Raw genomic sequence first — 14,196 nt, 5'->3', positions numbered from 1 at the left:
TTAATTGAAAAGAAAGAAAAGAAAAACAAAACCTAACCCCTTTCAGTGAAACAAAACCCCAATTCAATTCATCATCTTCATCTTCTTTAGTGAAACAAAACCCCAACCCTAAATTTTTGAAATCACAAACACAAAATCATTCGAAATGTCTCATTCCTCTCATCTCGTTCAACCCATTCGATGATGGCAATAGAGACATTGACGCGCATTCCTCTTTGCTCATTCATCATTGTTCTTTAGTTTTGAGCTTCGATCCTCTCTGCTTGCGTTTGTTCATCACTATCGGTTACTATTTCGTATTTGATTCTGCATATTTCTTTTTCTTTTCCATTTTTTCACTTTGAATCCTAATTTTAATAATGTTGTTGTTGCTATTATAGTGTTTTTGGTAATATTCATCGCCATGCTCAATGATCAGTTCTTGTGTGTTTACTCGCGCTTGGAGCTTTTCTAGTTTCTGCTCGTCGTTCATCTCTGATCTCTTCCAATTTTCCGGCGTTCTTCTGCTAGTGTTCATCACCACTAGTCATTGTTCTGTAGGTACTGATGATTTTGTCTCTGTTTTTTTTTTTCTGTTTTTATGTTTTAAATCCTAATTTTTGGGTATATAAAACTTGTTGCTTAGATATTCTATCCTAAAAGGAACTTTCAGGTATTTTTGGTTCTTTTGAATGTAAAGGAAGTTTGGATAAAATGATTTTTAACTTTTATGAAAGCACAATTAACAATAGTTAATCTGTTTTATATATGTTAATGGTTCAAATATAACAACAAAATAGGATCTTGTTAACTGTGAATTCATGCATATTCATATGCTCTTGTCAACTATGCTTTTTAATTTCTTTTAGCAATTATCATTAACATCTGTTATAAAGTTTAATGCTATTAAGATATGAAAACATGGAACAAAAATCAATATATCCATCATATTTTACATTATTGTCAATAATATAACTTAAGCAATTACTTAATCAAAGTTTGTTATTGCATTAATTCCTTTGCACTCAATTGCTGCTATGTCATAGGCTCGAACAGCTTCCACTTGAGTGTATACATTAGTTAACAAAATGTTACTTCGATTTTTCTTTTTAGAGATTGGTTGAATTTGGTTTTAACAAAATTGCAAATGTGTTTCTTTTGTACTTCTCAGAATTTTAAAATTTAAGTTTTAGACCTGAAATTATTCCAAAAGTAACTTTGTTTTGTAGTTAATCCAATATTAGTGAATTAGCATTGTTTAGTGGCCCATTAGCATAACAAATGGTGTTGACTAATAACGTGAGATGCTCCATTATATGCACAAAATTTTTTAATAGAACCAAAAGTGAGAAGCACTTCAATAAACAATTGCAAATGTAACCAAAACTGAGAAGTAGTTACTTATCCATTCGTGTACTTAAAAAGAGAATTACTTCTAGTCAGTTACTTATTCTTATATATTATTAGTGGTTATTATGCTTTAATTCTCTAATAAAAAATTGGCTAATTTGATGTTTTAGAATGTAAGTAAACTACCTTGTTTATTTTAAATATTAAGCTTCCTAAGAACTTACGTAAGTAAACCTTTTTCTCCTGAATTAGATTGATAAAATATATTTGTAGTTCTTTAGCGAACACTAAGTGCAAATTGTGTATATATAGTAAATTGTTGTGTCAAGACCTCGTAAGATATTTCTATCTCATACTTATTTACTTTTACATGTGTATATTATTCTTTTGCACTTTTTTTATGTATATTGTTCTTCTAATGCAGTGTTTGCTTATCTTTGAATTATTAATAGAATTCATTCATCTATTAATATTCTTTTTAGGTGTTGTTAATGGACATATAAATTACATGATTTTTGTTACTAAGATTCTTATTTTAATATTATTATCACTAAATAATAAGATTTTTCCAGGACTTATCCAAGAAATGGATGAGTTTACCAAGACATAGCCAAGAGTTTAGGGATGTCGTCAATATCTTCTTGGACTATGCTTGCTCTGTTTGAAATTCTCAAGGAAAGGAAATTCTATGTCCTTGTACAAAATGTTACAACTTTCTTTGGGGTCAAAGACAGTCTGTTTATGTGATTTTATATACTTTGGATTTGTTAAAGGCTATACACAATGGGTTAATCATGGAAAAAGTGTAATTAGTATGGATGTCGATACTGATGATACCAATGAGATTTATTCATGCGATAACATTATTAAAGCCTTGCTACAAGAAAAGTTTAGGAATATGGCAGATGTTGAGGGAGAAAAAGAAGGTATGAACGAAGATGTAAAGAAGTTCTATAATTTGCTTGGCGAGGCTACCAAGGAATTATATATTGGTTGCAAGGGATTCTCTATGTTATCTTTCACCATCCGGCTATACTTGTTGAAGTGTTTATATGGATGGAGCAATGTCTCTTTCACTTCCTTTTTGGAGTTGTTGAAAGAGGCTATTCCTAACTTGAATTTCCCTTCTTCTTTCAATAAAGCCAAGGCTATAGTGAGAGATTTAGATCTTCATTACAAAAATATTGATGCATGTCCAAATGACTGCATGCTGTATAGAAAAGAGCACAAAAATGAAATATGTTGCCATGAATGTGGAACATTTTGTTGGATTGAGCATGCGGTAGTTAAAGGTAACGTATCTTCAAAAAAAGCTCACAACATTCCTACAAAGACATTGTGACACTTTCTCCTAATTCCCAAGCTTCAAAGGCTATTCTTGTGCTCAAAGATCGCTAAGAATATGAGTTACCATCAAGAAGAGCATAAAAAGGATGGAAAGCTAAGGGTTCATTTGGTTTTCGTTTTTGTTTTCTGTTTTTATTTTCAGTATTTTCTATTTTTTGGACTTTGTGAAGGAAAAGTGAAAATAGTGAAAATAGTAAAATCCTGTTTTCTATTTTCACCTCTTGTTTTTACCTTTTTCTTCACAAAATCCAGAAAATAGAAAACACTAAAACTAAAAATAGAAAATAAAAATGTTCCAAATACACCCTAAAGCATCCTAAAAATGGTCAATCTTGTAAGAATTTCTATAACCGACATTCAAAATTTGCCAAAGAACCTCGTAACTTGAGACTTGGTTTGGTTAGCGATGGATTCTGTAACACCCTAATTACCCTAAGCCTTATCTCTAGCCGTAAAGCAAAGGTTAATCAAAGGTTACGACAATTCTAAGGCTTATACATATTTATATAGAAGGAAATAATATATTCTAGAAGCCCGATGAATGATTGAGTTCAAAAGCAGAATTACAAAAGCGCGAAATATTCACACGAAGCTAACGCATAAGATACAAGATATAGATGCGAGAGAAAAGATCATATATAGATATAAGAGTATAATAATGTAAAGATCTAACTTCAGCTTGTGGAGTTTAAGCCGGCTAGCTATATACAGACCATACAGAAATCTGACAGTAAAAACAGCTTATACAAATTTTCTCTCTCTAAGATAAGCCTCTAGGCGAAAGTAAAATACAAAAGTGAGAGATACAAACAATTTAAGAAAAAGACTCCAAAACATGAATAAGACCCTCCGCTTTGTCACCATCAAGCAACTCACCGAGGTGGGTTGCGACTTGCATATGAAAAACAACAACAGAATATGGTATGAGAACCAGAGGTTCTCAGTATGGTAACAGTGCCCAATAATGTAAGATGTAAGGTTCTGGGACACCGAAGGCAATCCTAGAACTTCACATTAAACAGATATTCAAGTCTTAACAAAATAAATAACTTAAACCATAAACCATAAACAGGGTTATCTAAACTTAGGGGATTTCTAACTAATATCCCACAGCCGTCACCAACCTTACCCTCCACGCGATCCCATCGCCACCGCCTACCTACCTCCTCAGCACCAAACAAACACAGATAATGTAAGCAAGTAAAACACGGGTAGTATTCATATATATCAAGATTCAGGAAGCAAATAGGCATATTATACAATTAGGCAAACTCAAGTAATCAAAGCAAACAAGCACATAAGAAATGCATATGATGATTGTCTATCCTATTGGCTCGTGATATCACTTGTCGGTCCATAAATGCCAACCCGATACATCCTTTCGAATGTAGCTTTTCTGCCACTCCCATGGATATAGTGCCGGGCACACTCTACTGACCCACGGATATAGTGCCGGGCACACTCGTATGTGTAACCCAAGGATATAGTTCCTGGCACACTCTTGCAGCAGAAAAGGTTATTAATCATAATTCATTCCCAGGGATATAGTGCCCTGCACACTATCATGCTTAACTCAAGGATATAGTGCCTGGCACACTTTCTACATTCAACAAGATCATCATTCCTCTTTAAGTTCTCATCTTACTTAACCCAAGGATATAGTGCCTGGCACACTCTCAACATTCAACAAGTTCATCATTCTTTTCTGAGTCCTTAACTCATCATAACCATCATCAATTTTCCATCCCCAACTCATTAGTTCATCAGTTTCTCGACTCGTTGTCAACAATCACTAAGTTCACTACTTCTCCTTCTGTTTCAACTAACTCATACTCAATACACCAGAAACATAAACCTCTGTTTGCTAACTTTTCACAATAATACCAAATTACATTCCCTAAGACCATTCCCATGTTTTGATACCCGAAAATAAGCCAAAGAGTCTTAAAATGGTGTCACAGAAGCTTACGAGCTTGTTAGGAAGGTGAAATAATTGAAAACAAAGTTTAAGTTTGAAAAACAAGGCGTGTGCATATGCACAGGGGTGTGTGTGCGCACGCCCAGAGAGATTTTTAAAACGTGTGCGTATGCATAGGGGTGTGCGTATGCACAAATACAAAATTTCACAATTCTGTCCGCTCGCACAAGGTGTGCTAGCGCCCCTAACAGACTGACCTTCCCAACGTGTGCGTGCGCACAGGTTGTAATACTCCATTGGATATGTGCGCGCACAGGTCGTGCTAGCGCTCTCACCAACAAGCCTTTCCCTGCTTGTGCGTACGCATAAGGCTGTGCGTGCGCATAGGATTAAAATTTCACAGGGTTGTGCGTGCGCACAAGGCTGTGCTTACGGACATATCAGAAATTACAAAATTCTGCAACTTTGCAGATTTTCGGATTTTGACACCAAACTTTGAATGATCATAACTTCCTCCACAAAAGTCCAAATTTTACAAACTTTATATCAATTTGAAGGGTTTTCAATGGAATTTAATTCTAAACAAATTTCAACAACTTTTGAAAATTGAGTCACAAGTTATGACCCTTCAAATTTCACTAAAAACTAATTTTTACCAAAATTCCACAAAGCTCTCAATTTTCCATTTTCACTACCAAAACCAAATCTGAACCATATTAACTCCATCCCACATCAGATTTTACTATTTATGCCATAATCCACTACTCATATCATCAATTCTCAAACCCAATTATCCATGATTTCACACTAAAATCCCTTCTCATCCAACAAACTTAACAATAATCATTTTACCACTTTCAATTCATCAACATCAACCTCATTGATTCTCAATATCAATAATCAATATTGTTTAACAACATCAACAATATTTCTCATCCAAATTCATCACACATCATACATCAACAACATTAATCAACAACTTCAACAACATCAACAATCACTACAAATCCTCATAAAACTCATATCCTTCAATGATAGTCGTCAATTAACCTCAATATTAGCAATCACTATCAACATTTACATTACCACAATCAACATACATACTCATTACCATCAACCCACATCATAATATTATCATTAACACCAATACCCTCATACCCCTTATCAACCTCCCACTCATCATCAATATCATCAATCCTTCATCAACAACAAATAAATCACAACACTCATCATCCACCTCCATACAACTTATCATCAAGCATCAAATTTATATACAATTAATCATACACCCAAACATTCAATCCTATCTTACGGTCAACTAGCCTAAGTGTTCAGAAACATTACATATTACATAAAGGAAACCGAAACCATACCTTGGCCGATTCTCAAAATGCACTAAACATCAAAACGAAGCCACCAAGCTCAATCCAAAGCCTCAATCCAACTCCAACAAACACCAAAACTTAATCTAACATCATAAAACATACCAACATCAAACCTAAGGTTTACAAAAAACAACTAAACACCAGGGTTTAGTGAAACCTTACCTTATCCAACGAGATTAGGGGTAAAATCCAATATCTTCCTAAAGATATGGCTCCCGAAAGGTGGATGTGAATAATGCCAATATCTTCCTCCTCCTCTCTTCTACCTATCCGAGTTCTCTCTCTCTCTCTCTCTCTCTCTCTCTCTCTCTCTTGGTGTTAAAATGAGCTTCTTTGGCTCATTTTTTGCTTTATATGAGTTGGACTTAGGCCCAACTTGGACCCAGTCCAACCACGAAGCATTTTTGGTCCACCTTGGGCCAAAACCTTTAAGATTAGTGTCCGGTTTTTTATTCTAAATTATTTTTATCCTTTCAAAATAATAAATCAAATTTTAAAATCTTATTTTCCAAAATACGTGGTACTGGACAGACTAGAACCGGTACTGCCAACTTAAGCGCCAGTACAGATTTTTACAAAAACTTTTCGAAAAAGATACATTTTCCAACTCAGAAAAATTCATTAAAATAAAATTTCACCTTTAAATTTTCACATTAAAACTTCTAAATTTTGAATATATTTCGAGTACTAAAATTATTTTATTAAAACGGTTTTGACGTGAAAAATTCCGGTTCTTACAGATTCAATCCTTTTCGAACTATGAGTATATCTCATAGCACATGACTGGTTATTTTAATGACTTATAACTTGCCACCATAGTGTACATAAAACAAGAATACTTAATGCTTTCTCTATTAATCTTGGGACCAAAATTGCCAGGAAATGACATTGACATGTACCTGCAACCATTGATCAAGGAAATGAAGGAGTTATTGGAACTTGGGGGTAGAAACATACGATGCCGCAAGAAATAAAAATTTTCATGCAGCTCTCTTATGGACAATTAGTGATTTTGCTGCATAATGCTATCCGGGTGGAGTACAAAGGAGAATCTAACTTGCCTTCACTATAAAAAAAGCCGAGTACCGTTGGATTTATTGATAGAAAAAAAATTAATCTGCTGGCAATAAATTTATCGTCGGATTTTGTGTCGGTTCTAATCCGACGGTATAAGCCTCATCGATGAATGTTTACCATCAAATTTTATTATTCATCAGTAACTTTCGGCGGACTTAGCGGCAGATTTAGTTTTTAAGCTACAAAAAGCTGGTGTCTGTTACCGGCCGGTTTTTTTCGATGGTAAACTTTGCGCCAAATTTTTTATGTTCCCGCATTTTTACCGTCGGATATTTTTGTCGGAGAATCTGACGGTAAGTTCATTTTTTTCAAATATTTTTTTTGATGAAATTAGTGGTGAAATTCTAAATTTTTTTATTTAAATTTATTTTTTGCACAATTAGTAGTCAAATTCTAAATAGTAGAAGCCAAATATGTTAAATTATCAAGTGCACGAATAAAATGAAATGTCAAATAATAGAGGATATGATACAATCAAACAGTGTATAATTAATCCCTAGTCACTGAAAGTCATCGTCATCAACATCATTATCGTCGTCCTCATCCCGCTGGTCCTGCTGCTAAGGCGGCAGCCTAGGCAGTGATGTATGTGCCCCTCCAGCAGCACCACTTCCACCAGGAGCAATGCCACTACAACCAGCGCGTATTTAATCATCGTACGGTGCTATGTTTCGCTCCATCTATTGAAGCCGCTCTAGCTCTCACCTCCATCCAACCTGAGGTCATTTGTGTCTATCATGCATAAGAGGATCACCTGATATCTTTTCTCAGACTCCCGTAGCTACTGAGCTTGTTGGTAAAGGTTCCGAGTAAGGAGCAGCACCTTCTCCCACAAATTGATGTTGTCCCCAGGATCAATGGGCCGATTGGTGGCAGAGGTAGATGATTGTCTCAACATGGATGTGCAAAGGTTGTTGGTGAAGAATGATCCCAGTCTGTACAAGCGATTCTTTTATGGCTCGGATGCGGCCTCACACCAAACCCTATCAGGATCGACGGCTGGTGTAGTGAAGTTTCTGCCTTCGTTTCCAATACGCTGAGATTGTTGGGTTGCAGCCTCCAATCTCTACGTGTAGGAGTCCTGTGTAACACATTTTATGAGTAGGGATCTCACATGATGTTTACTCACGTAATGATCCATGGCCCGTTGATTGGCAAATCTCTCCTTGGAGTCTTGTGTACATTTATATTATGTGGAAAAAATTTTAGCATAACCTCCCCTAAAGTTGGACATATATCAACTTTTACAATTCATACAAATCCAACCAACCTCAATCATGAATTACAACTTACAAACAGCCACAACGTATCCAAAATTATAATTAGAACAAATCATATTCAAATAACAAACACAAAATTATGATAACAAATTTGAACCAAACTTATAATAACAAATCGGAACCAAATAACGAACACAATTATAACAACAAATCAGAATCAAAATAACAAACACAAAATTATAATAACAAATCTGAACCAAAATTATAATAACTTCTAATAACAAATCAGAATCAAATAATGAACACAAAATACTGATAACAAATCAAAACGAAACTTATAACAATAAATCGGAATCAAATAACGAACACAATTATAATAAGGGTTAAGTACGATTTTGGTCCCTAAGGTAGGGGTTGAAAATTTATTTTGTCCCTGGCCTTTTTTTTGCTACAAAATGGTCCCAAACATTTAACTTAGTTTTAAAATCGTCCTTTGGACTAAAATACCCTTCCCCTTCCCCTTTCCCTTCTTCCCCAAAATCAACCAGAATCCCTTTCCCCTTCCCCTTCTTCCCCAAATTCAACCAGAAACAAAGCAGAAGCAGCAGCAATAATGAAGCAACAACAATTAGGAGCAGAAGAACAATAACACCAATGGTAACAATAATAAAATCAGAAATAAAATCAATGTAATCAGAAGCATAAACAGAATCAGAATCAGAGTGAAACAGAAGCATAAACAGAAGCAAAAACACAAAGAAAGGGCCAATGTACTAAGAAGCAAAATCAATGTAATCAGAAGCATAAACAGAGGCAAAATTGGATGACTATCTGGTGGTACATGGCAGCAAGAGCAGCTCCAATAAAAGGCCCAACCCAGAAAATCCACTACAATGAAGAAAAAGGAGATATGAAATTCAAAAAGAAATGAGTGAGAAAAAAATGCAGAAATGAAGAAGACATACCTGATCATTCCATGCATGGTCTTTGTTGAATATGATCGTAGCACCAAGGCTCCTAGCTGGGTTAATCCCAGTTCCAGTAATAGGAATGATTGCCAAGTGGACCAAGAAAACAGCAAACCTGATCGAAAGCAGCGGCGACCGGCAAGGAGTTATATTAAAATGGCGCCGTTGCCGGGGAATTACAATGGTGTTATATTATTGGCTATTGTGAATATGTGAATATGTTTGCCTTTTGCTTGTTTTATAGTTTTTGTTAGGTTTATGACTTTTTTGCTTATTTATGTTAGATTTTGTTTTTATTTGCTACTATGAATTCTCATCATTTTGGCTATGAGTGTGGTTATAATTATGTTATAGGGGATGGAAGCTTCAATGAAGAGGTGCATCAAAGATGGAACAATCAAAAGTGGGAGGAGCCATATGCATGTGATCAATCCTCTTGGCAACAACCTCCACCAATGAACTATGAACAAGAGCCATTCTATGATGCATACCAATCAAATGGCTATGGTGATTCTCCTTGTGACTATCGACAACCACCACCATGTGCCTATGAGTCATATCCTCAATATAGCCCTCAACCATACTCACAAGCCTCTTTTCACCAAACACCTCCATATGACCCTAATCCATATCCACCATACCAACCACCTTTTGAGCCATATGAGCCACATATAGAACCACCCACATTCCAACACAATTACTCCCAAGAACCACCTCAATACACTCAATCTCTATACCCTTACCAAGAAGAACCACCTTCTTATTATGAACCCTTTTTCCAAAACAATGAACCCTCCTATCCACCCCAATCTCCAATGGATGACACCCTTGGCCTTCTTCTTCAAGGGCAAGAAGATATGCAAAACAGCGAACTAGAATTCGTGGCTACCTTGACCAAGGTAGTAAGCACTTTGGCCTCCCGATACTCATGCACTCAAAGTACTTCCATGCCATATGTAAAGAATCTAATGAGGAACGGAATATGAAAGAGAGATTGGAAGCCCCGGTGGAGAACAAGGAGTGGGATTTTGTATTGGAGCAATTGGAGGAAGCCATGATTGTTGAAGGAAAGGAAGAAGTGGTTGAAGATTTAGGGGATGTTGAAAGTCCATGGGAATGTAGCATCATGGAGCCCTTTTCCAAGAAGCTTGAAATTGATGTTTAGGAGGGTGTACAACCTCCAAGGCATATCATGGTTGAAGACTTTGAAGAGGTTGATCAAGAGATGGATTCAATCATTGAAGAATTCTTATCTACAATTGAATACTCTCCCATTGGACTTGACATGGAGATTAAGATAGAAGAGGCACAACTTCCCATGCCCTTGGTAAGCAATGAAGAAGAGATTGAATTGGAGGGAAGCTACCAAGAGGAAGAGGTTGAAATTGAAGAAGCTTGCAAAGAGGTGGAAGTTGTCAAGGAAGAACATAAGGGAGTGGAGCTTGCAATTACCTTGCCAAAGTTGTTGGAGACCTCTCTCCCTAAGTCACCATCATCATTTACAACATTCAAGTGGGTAAAATTCATATCCCTTAGCTTTCTCATTCCACTTGAATATGGGTTGCTTGAGACGGATGGTCAACTTAGGAATGTTTGTGGGATTAAGAGTAAAAGAGAGAGGGTTATTGGTTGGAAACAACAACTGAAGCTCATTATGGTTGGACCATTAAGGTTGAATTGTAAAGGTTGGAGTCATGCTACATTGAATGGGTCAAGAAAGTTGTTTGGAGGTTTCATTGAGAATTCATCTTGCTTACCACCCAAGTGGAGTAATGATAATCAACTTGAAGATGGGTGTGAAAACAAAGTATGAGATCATGGATTACAAGATGTGGATCAACTTTGGGAGCTCATGGCTCGTGTGGAACTCCATCAAGGCTTGGTGGCATTAATTTTGAAGAATAGAGCTTATTGGAGATTCAAGCATTGGTGGATGTTCAAGGATGGATTCAAGCACAAGCCACCATGACAAGGAGCTCCCCAAAAGTCCAACTTAAGGACAATAAATAAAAGTGTTAGGTGGGAGACACCCCACCATGGTAAGATCTTTTCATTTTTCTCTTTTGTAAATATTGGTAGAAATTAGTTTAATTTCAAGTTTTGTTTAGTTTTTTGTGTTTGTTTGGTAGTTTAGTATGTTGAATAAGGTTTTATGGTGTTTTGGTAGCTGTTTAGAGGTTTGGAATGCTTGGTTTGGTGCAAGAACTTGGAAAAATTTTGAAAAACAAAGCATCAACCCACGCGTACGCATCACCCACGCGTACGTGTGAGCCCAAGCTTTTCGACCATCCACGCGTACGAATCACCCACGCGTACGCGTGGGTCCCAAATTTCCACTTTCCATACAAAAACTCGAGAGTTGTGCGAGTTTTAGGCTGGAATTGTGCCTCTAGTACAAAATCCACCCACGCGTACGCGTCGCCTTACGCATACGCGTCGCACCTCCAAATAACCCACCACGCGTACGCGTGACCTACGCGTATGCGTCGCTCCCATTTCACCTATCCACGCTTACGCATCACACCACACGTACGCGTGGATTGCCCTGTTCCACTCTTCTTTTCTTCTCCTCTTTCCATTTCTTTCCTTCTTCTTTCTTCTCTTCTTTTCTTTCCCTTCTTCAATCATCATCCAACACTACCAAACACCATCTATAACCATTTCTTTTAGTTAGTTAGTTAGTTGTTTAATTAGTTAAATTTTCATTTAATTTCCTATTTTTCATTATGAGTGTTGGATTATGAATATTGTTTGCTATTTATTGCTTCTAAGTACTAATAGGATGTTATCTTAACATCATTGTGTTTGTATTTATTGTTGGTTTTTTTGTTGAAGATATACATTGTTACTTGGTTTTGAACTTTTCATGCTTAGCACTTTTGAATACCAAGTATATGTTACATTGCCTCCAAGCATCTTAACTCTTTTGAATTGCATGTTTTGGCCACCATGCATTCATCATCTATTGTTAGGCAATTGTACATTATCAATGCATTTTTTTAGGTGGTGCTTGTTGTTAATTGACCTTTATTCACATCACCTATTTCATGCATTGAGATTTTAGGATTGTGAAAATTGGATCGAAAGCTTACCTAGTGACATATTTTTGAGCTTTCTAAGTTTTGTGAACCATGCTTGCTATGTGATTGAGTTTAACTTCTATCTTCTCTTCCCTATGTTCCATAGCATCCATGTGTTCTACTTCTATATCACTTAGGTGTTACAACAACTTCAAAATGTGTCATTGATTGATGTATAAGTTCATATTCCATTTTGTTCATTAAAGTTACTTACACATCAACCAATATCCATGCATTATCCAATTCACAATTATTTGATATTTGCTTGAATGCTCTCATGCTTCTTCACTACTTGTTTGGTTGTCTTAACCTACAAGTCTTTTAAAAGTATCTCAAGCACACTAGAATGAGTGAAGTGTATGCTTCTTTTGTGTAATTGTGTCAAAGCTCTTTATGCTAGTGTGTGTGTGTGTTCTAAATCACGCACAATTTAGGACCCACACACCTATTTTTTATCAATGTCACACTAATTCACTCACTTCATTCTAGTGATTATTACCCCATTCCTACAATTTAGGCTTCCTTGCTTTTACATTTACTTTTTTCACTATCCTGTTTTCTATTTTCAGGATGTTTTGTCATAAGCAAAAACGGATGCAGGAAAAAGAACATGCAGCACCGGTTGACCTACCAGCTGAAGGTAGCAACTGGAGAGTCGCCGTACCCCCTTGCTCATCTTTGAATGCACCGAGGACGGTGCAAACTTTTAAGTGTGGGGAGGTCGTCCGACCAGTCGGCATTTTTGGGTGACAATTCCTAATCCCAACACTTTTTTTTAGGTCTTTTAGGATTTTTAGTTGCATTTTTTTATTTTGCATATATAAAATAAGCTTAATCAAAATAATGAAATTCTCCAAGAAAAATATTCTTAATAGGGCATTGACATCCCAATTGATTTGAGTGAAAACTTTTCATTGAACTTGCTTGAACTATACATTGTGGATCATGTTTTTGAGATAAGAACACAAGCATGAGAGATTTTGAGCCTAATTGTGTGGTTACATCTTATAACCACTTATTTTCCTTCTTGTGTGTAATTGTTCTCTTTCTATGATTGTAATTTTTGATTTGTTTGATTCTATATGTCCATTATTCCATGTATACATGCATTTATATTATTGAGGCCATCATTTCAATTAGCTCACTTACCCAAATAGCCTACCTTTTATCAACCTTTGTTAGCCAACTTTGAGCCTACGATTAACCCACTTTGTTATTTAATTTAGCACATTACAAGCCTTAAAGTGAAAAACAATAAATGTCCTTAATTTGGATCTTTGATTAGCTTAGGCTAGTGAGTGTATGTATCATTCAAGTGTGGAGAAACTTGGGACAATTGGTTGAGGTGAAAGGGTGTTTTTGTATTTTGTTAGAAATATTGGGAATTGGGTACATACTCATGTGTTAATTAAATGTTTAAACCATATGCATTGATACATTTGTATATAATTACATCAAAAAGAAAAAGAGAAAAACAAAAGAAAAAAAATAAAAAAATTGAAAAAGAAAAGAAAAGAAAAAGAATGCAATAAAAAGGGGACAAAATGCCCCAAAGTAAGTTTAATAAAAATCAATGTATATGTGTGGTAATCAAAAGAGAATGCATGAGTATGTGAAAAAGTGAAGAATGGGTAGTTAGGTTAGCACTGAAATTGTATAGGTTGTCATAAGTTAGGTGGAAAGTTTAGGTTAATCAAAGATTCAAATTCTAGTCCACTTAACCATATATGACCTACCTTGACCCTAGCCCCATTACAACCTATGAATAAGACCTCATGATAATTGTATACATGCATGGAATAATTGTTGATTGTTAGATGAAAAACAAATCTTGGAAAGCATGATTAGGGGAGAATTGAGTGAATCAACCCT

Source organism: Arachis ipaensis, chromosome B08 (genome assembly GCF_000816755.2).
Source record: "Arachis ipaensis cultivar K30076 chromosome B08, Araip1.1, whole genome shotgun sequence".
NCBI classification, from domain to species: Eukaryota; Viridiplantae; Streptophyta; class Magnoliopsida; order Fabales; family Fabaceae; genus Arachis; species Arachis ipaensis.
The sequence above is the reverse complement of the archived record's forward strand: the minus strand, read 5'-3'. Positions refer to the sequence as shown.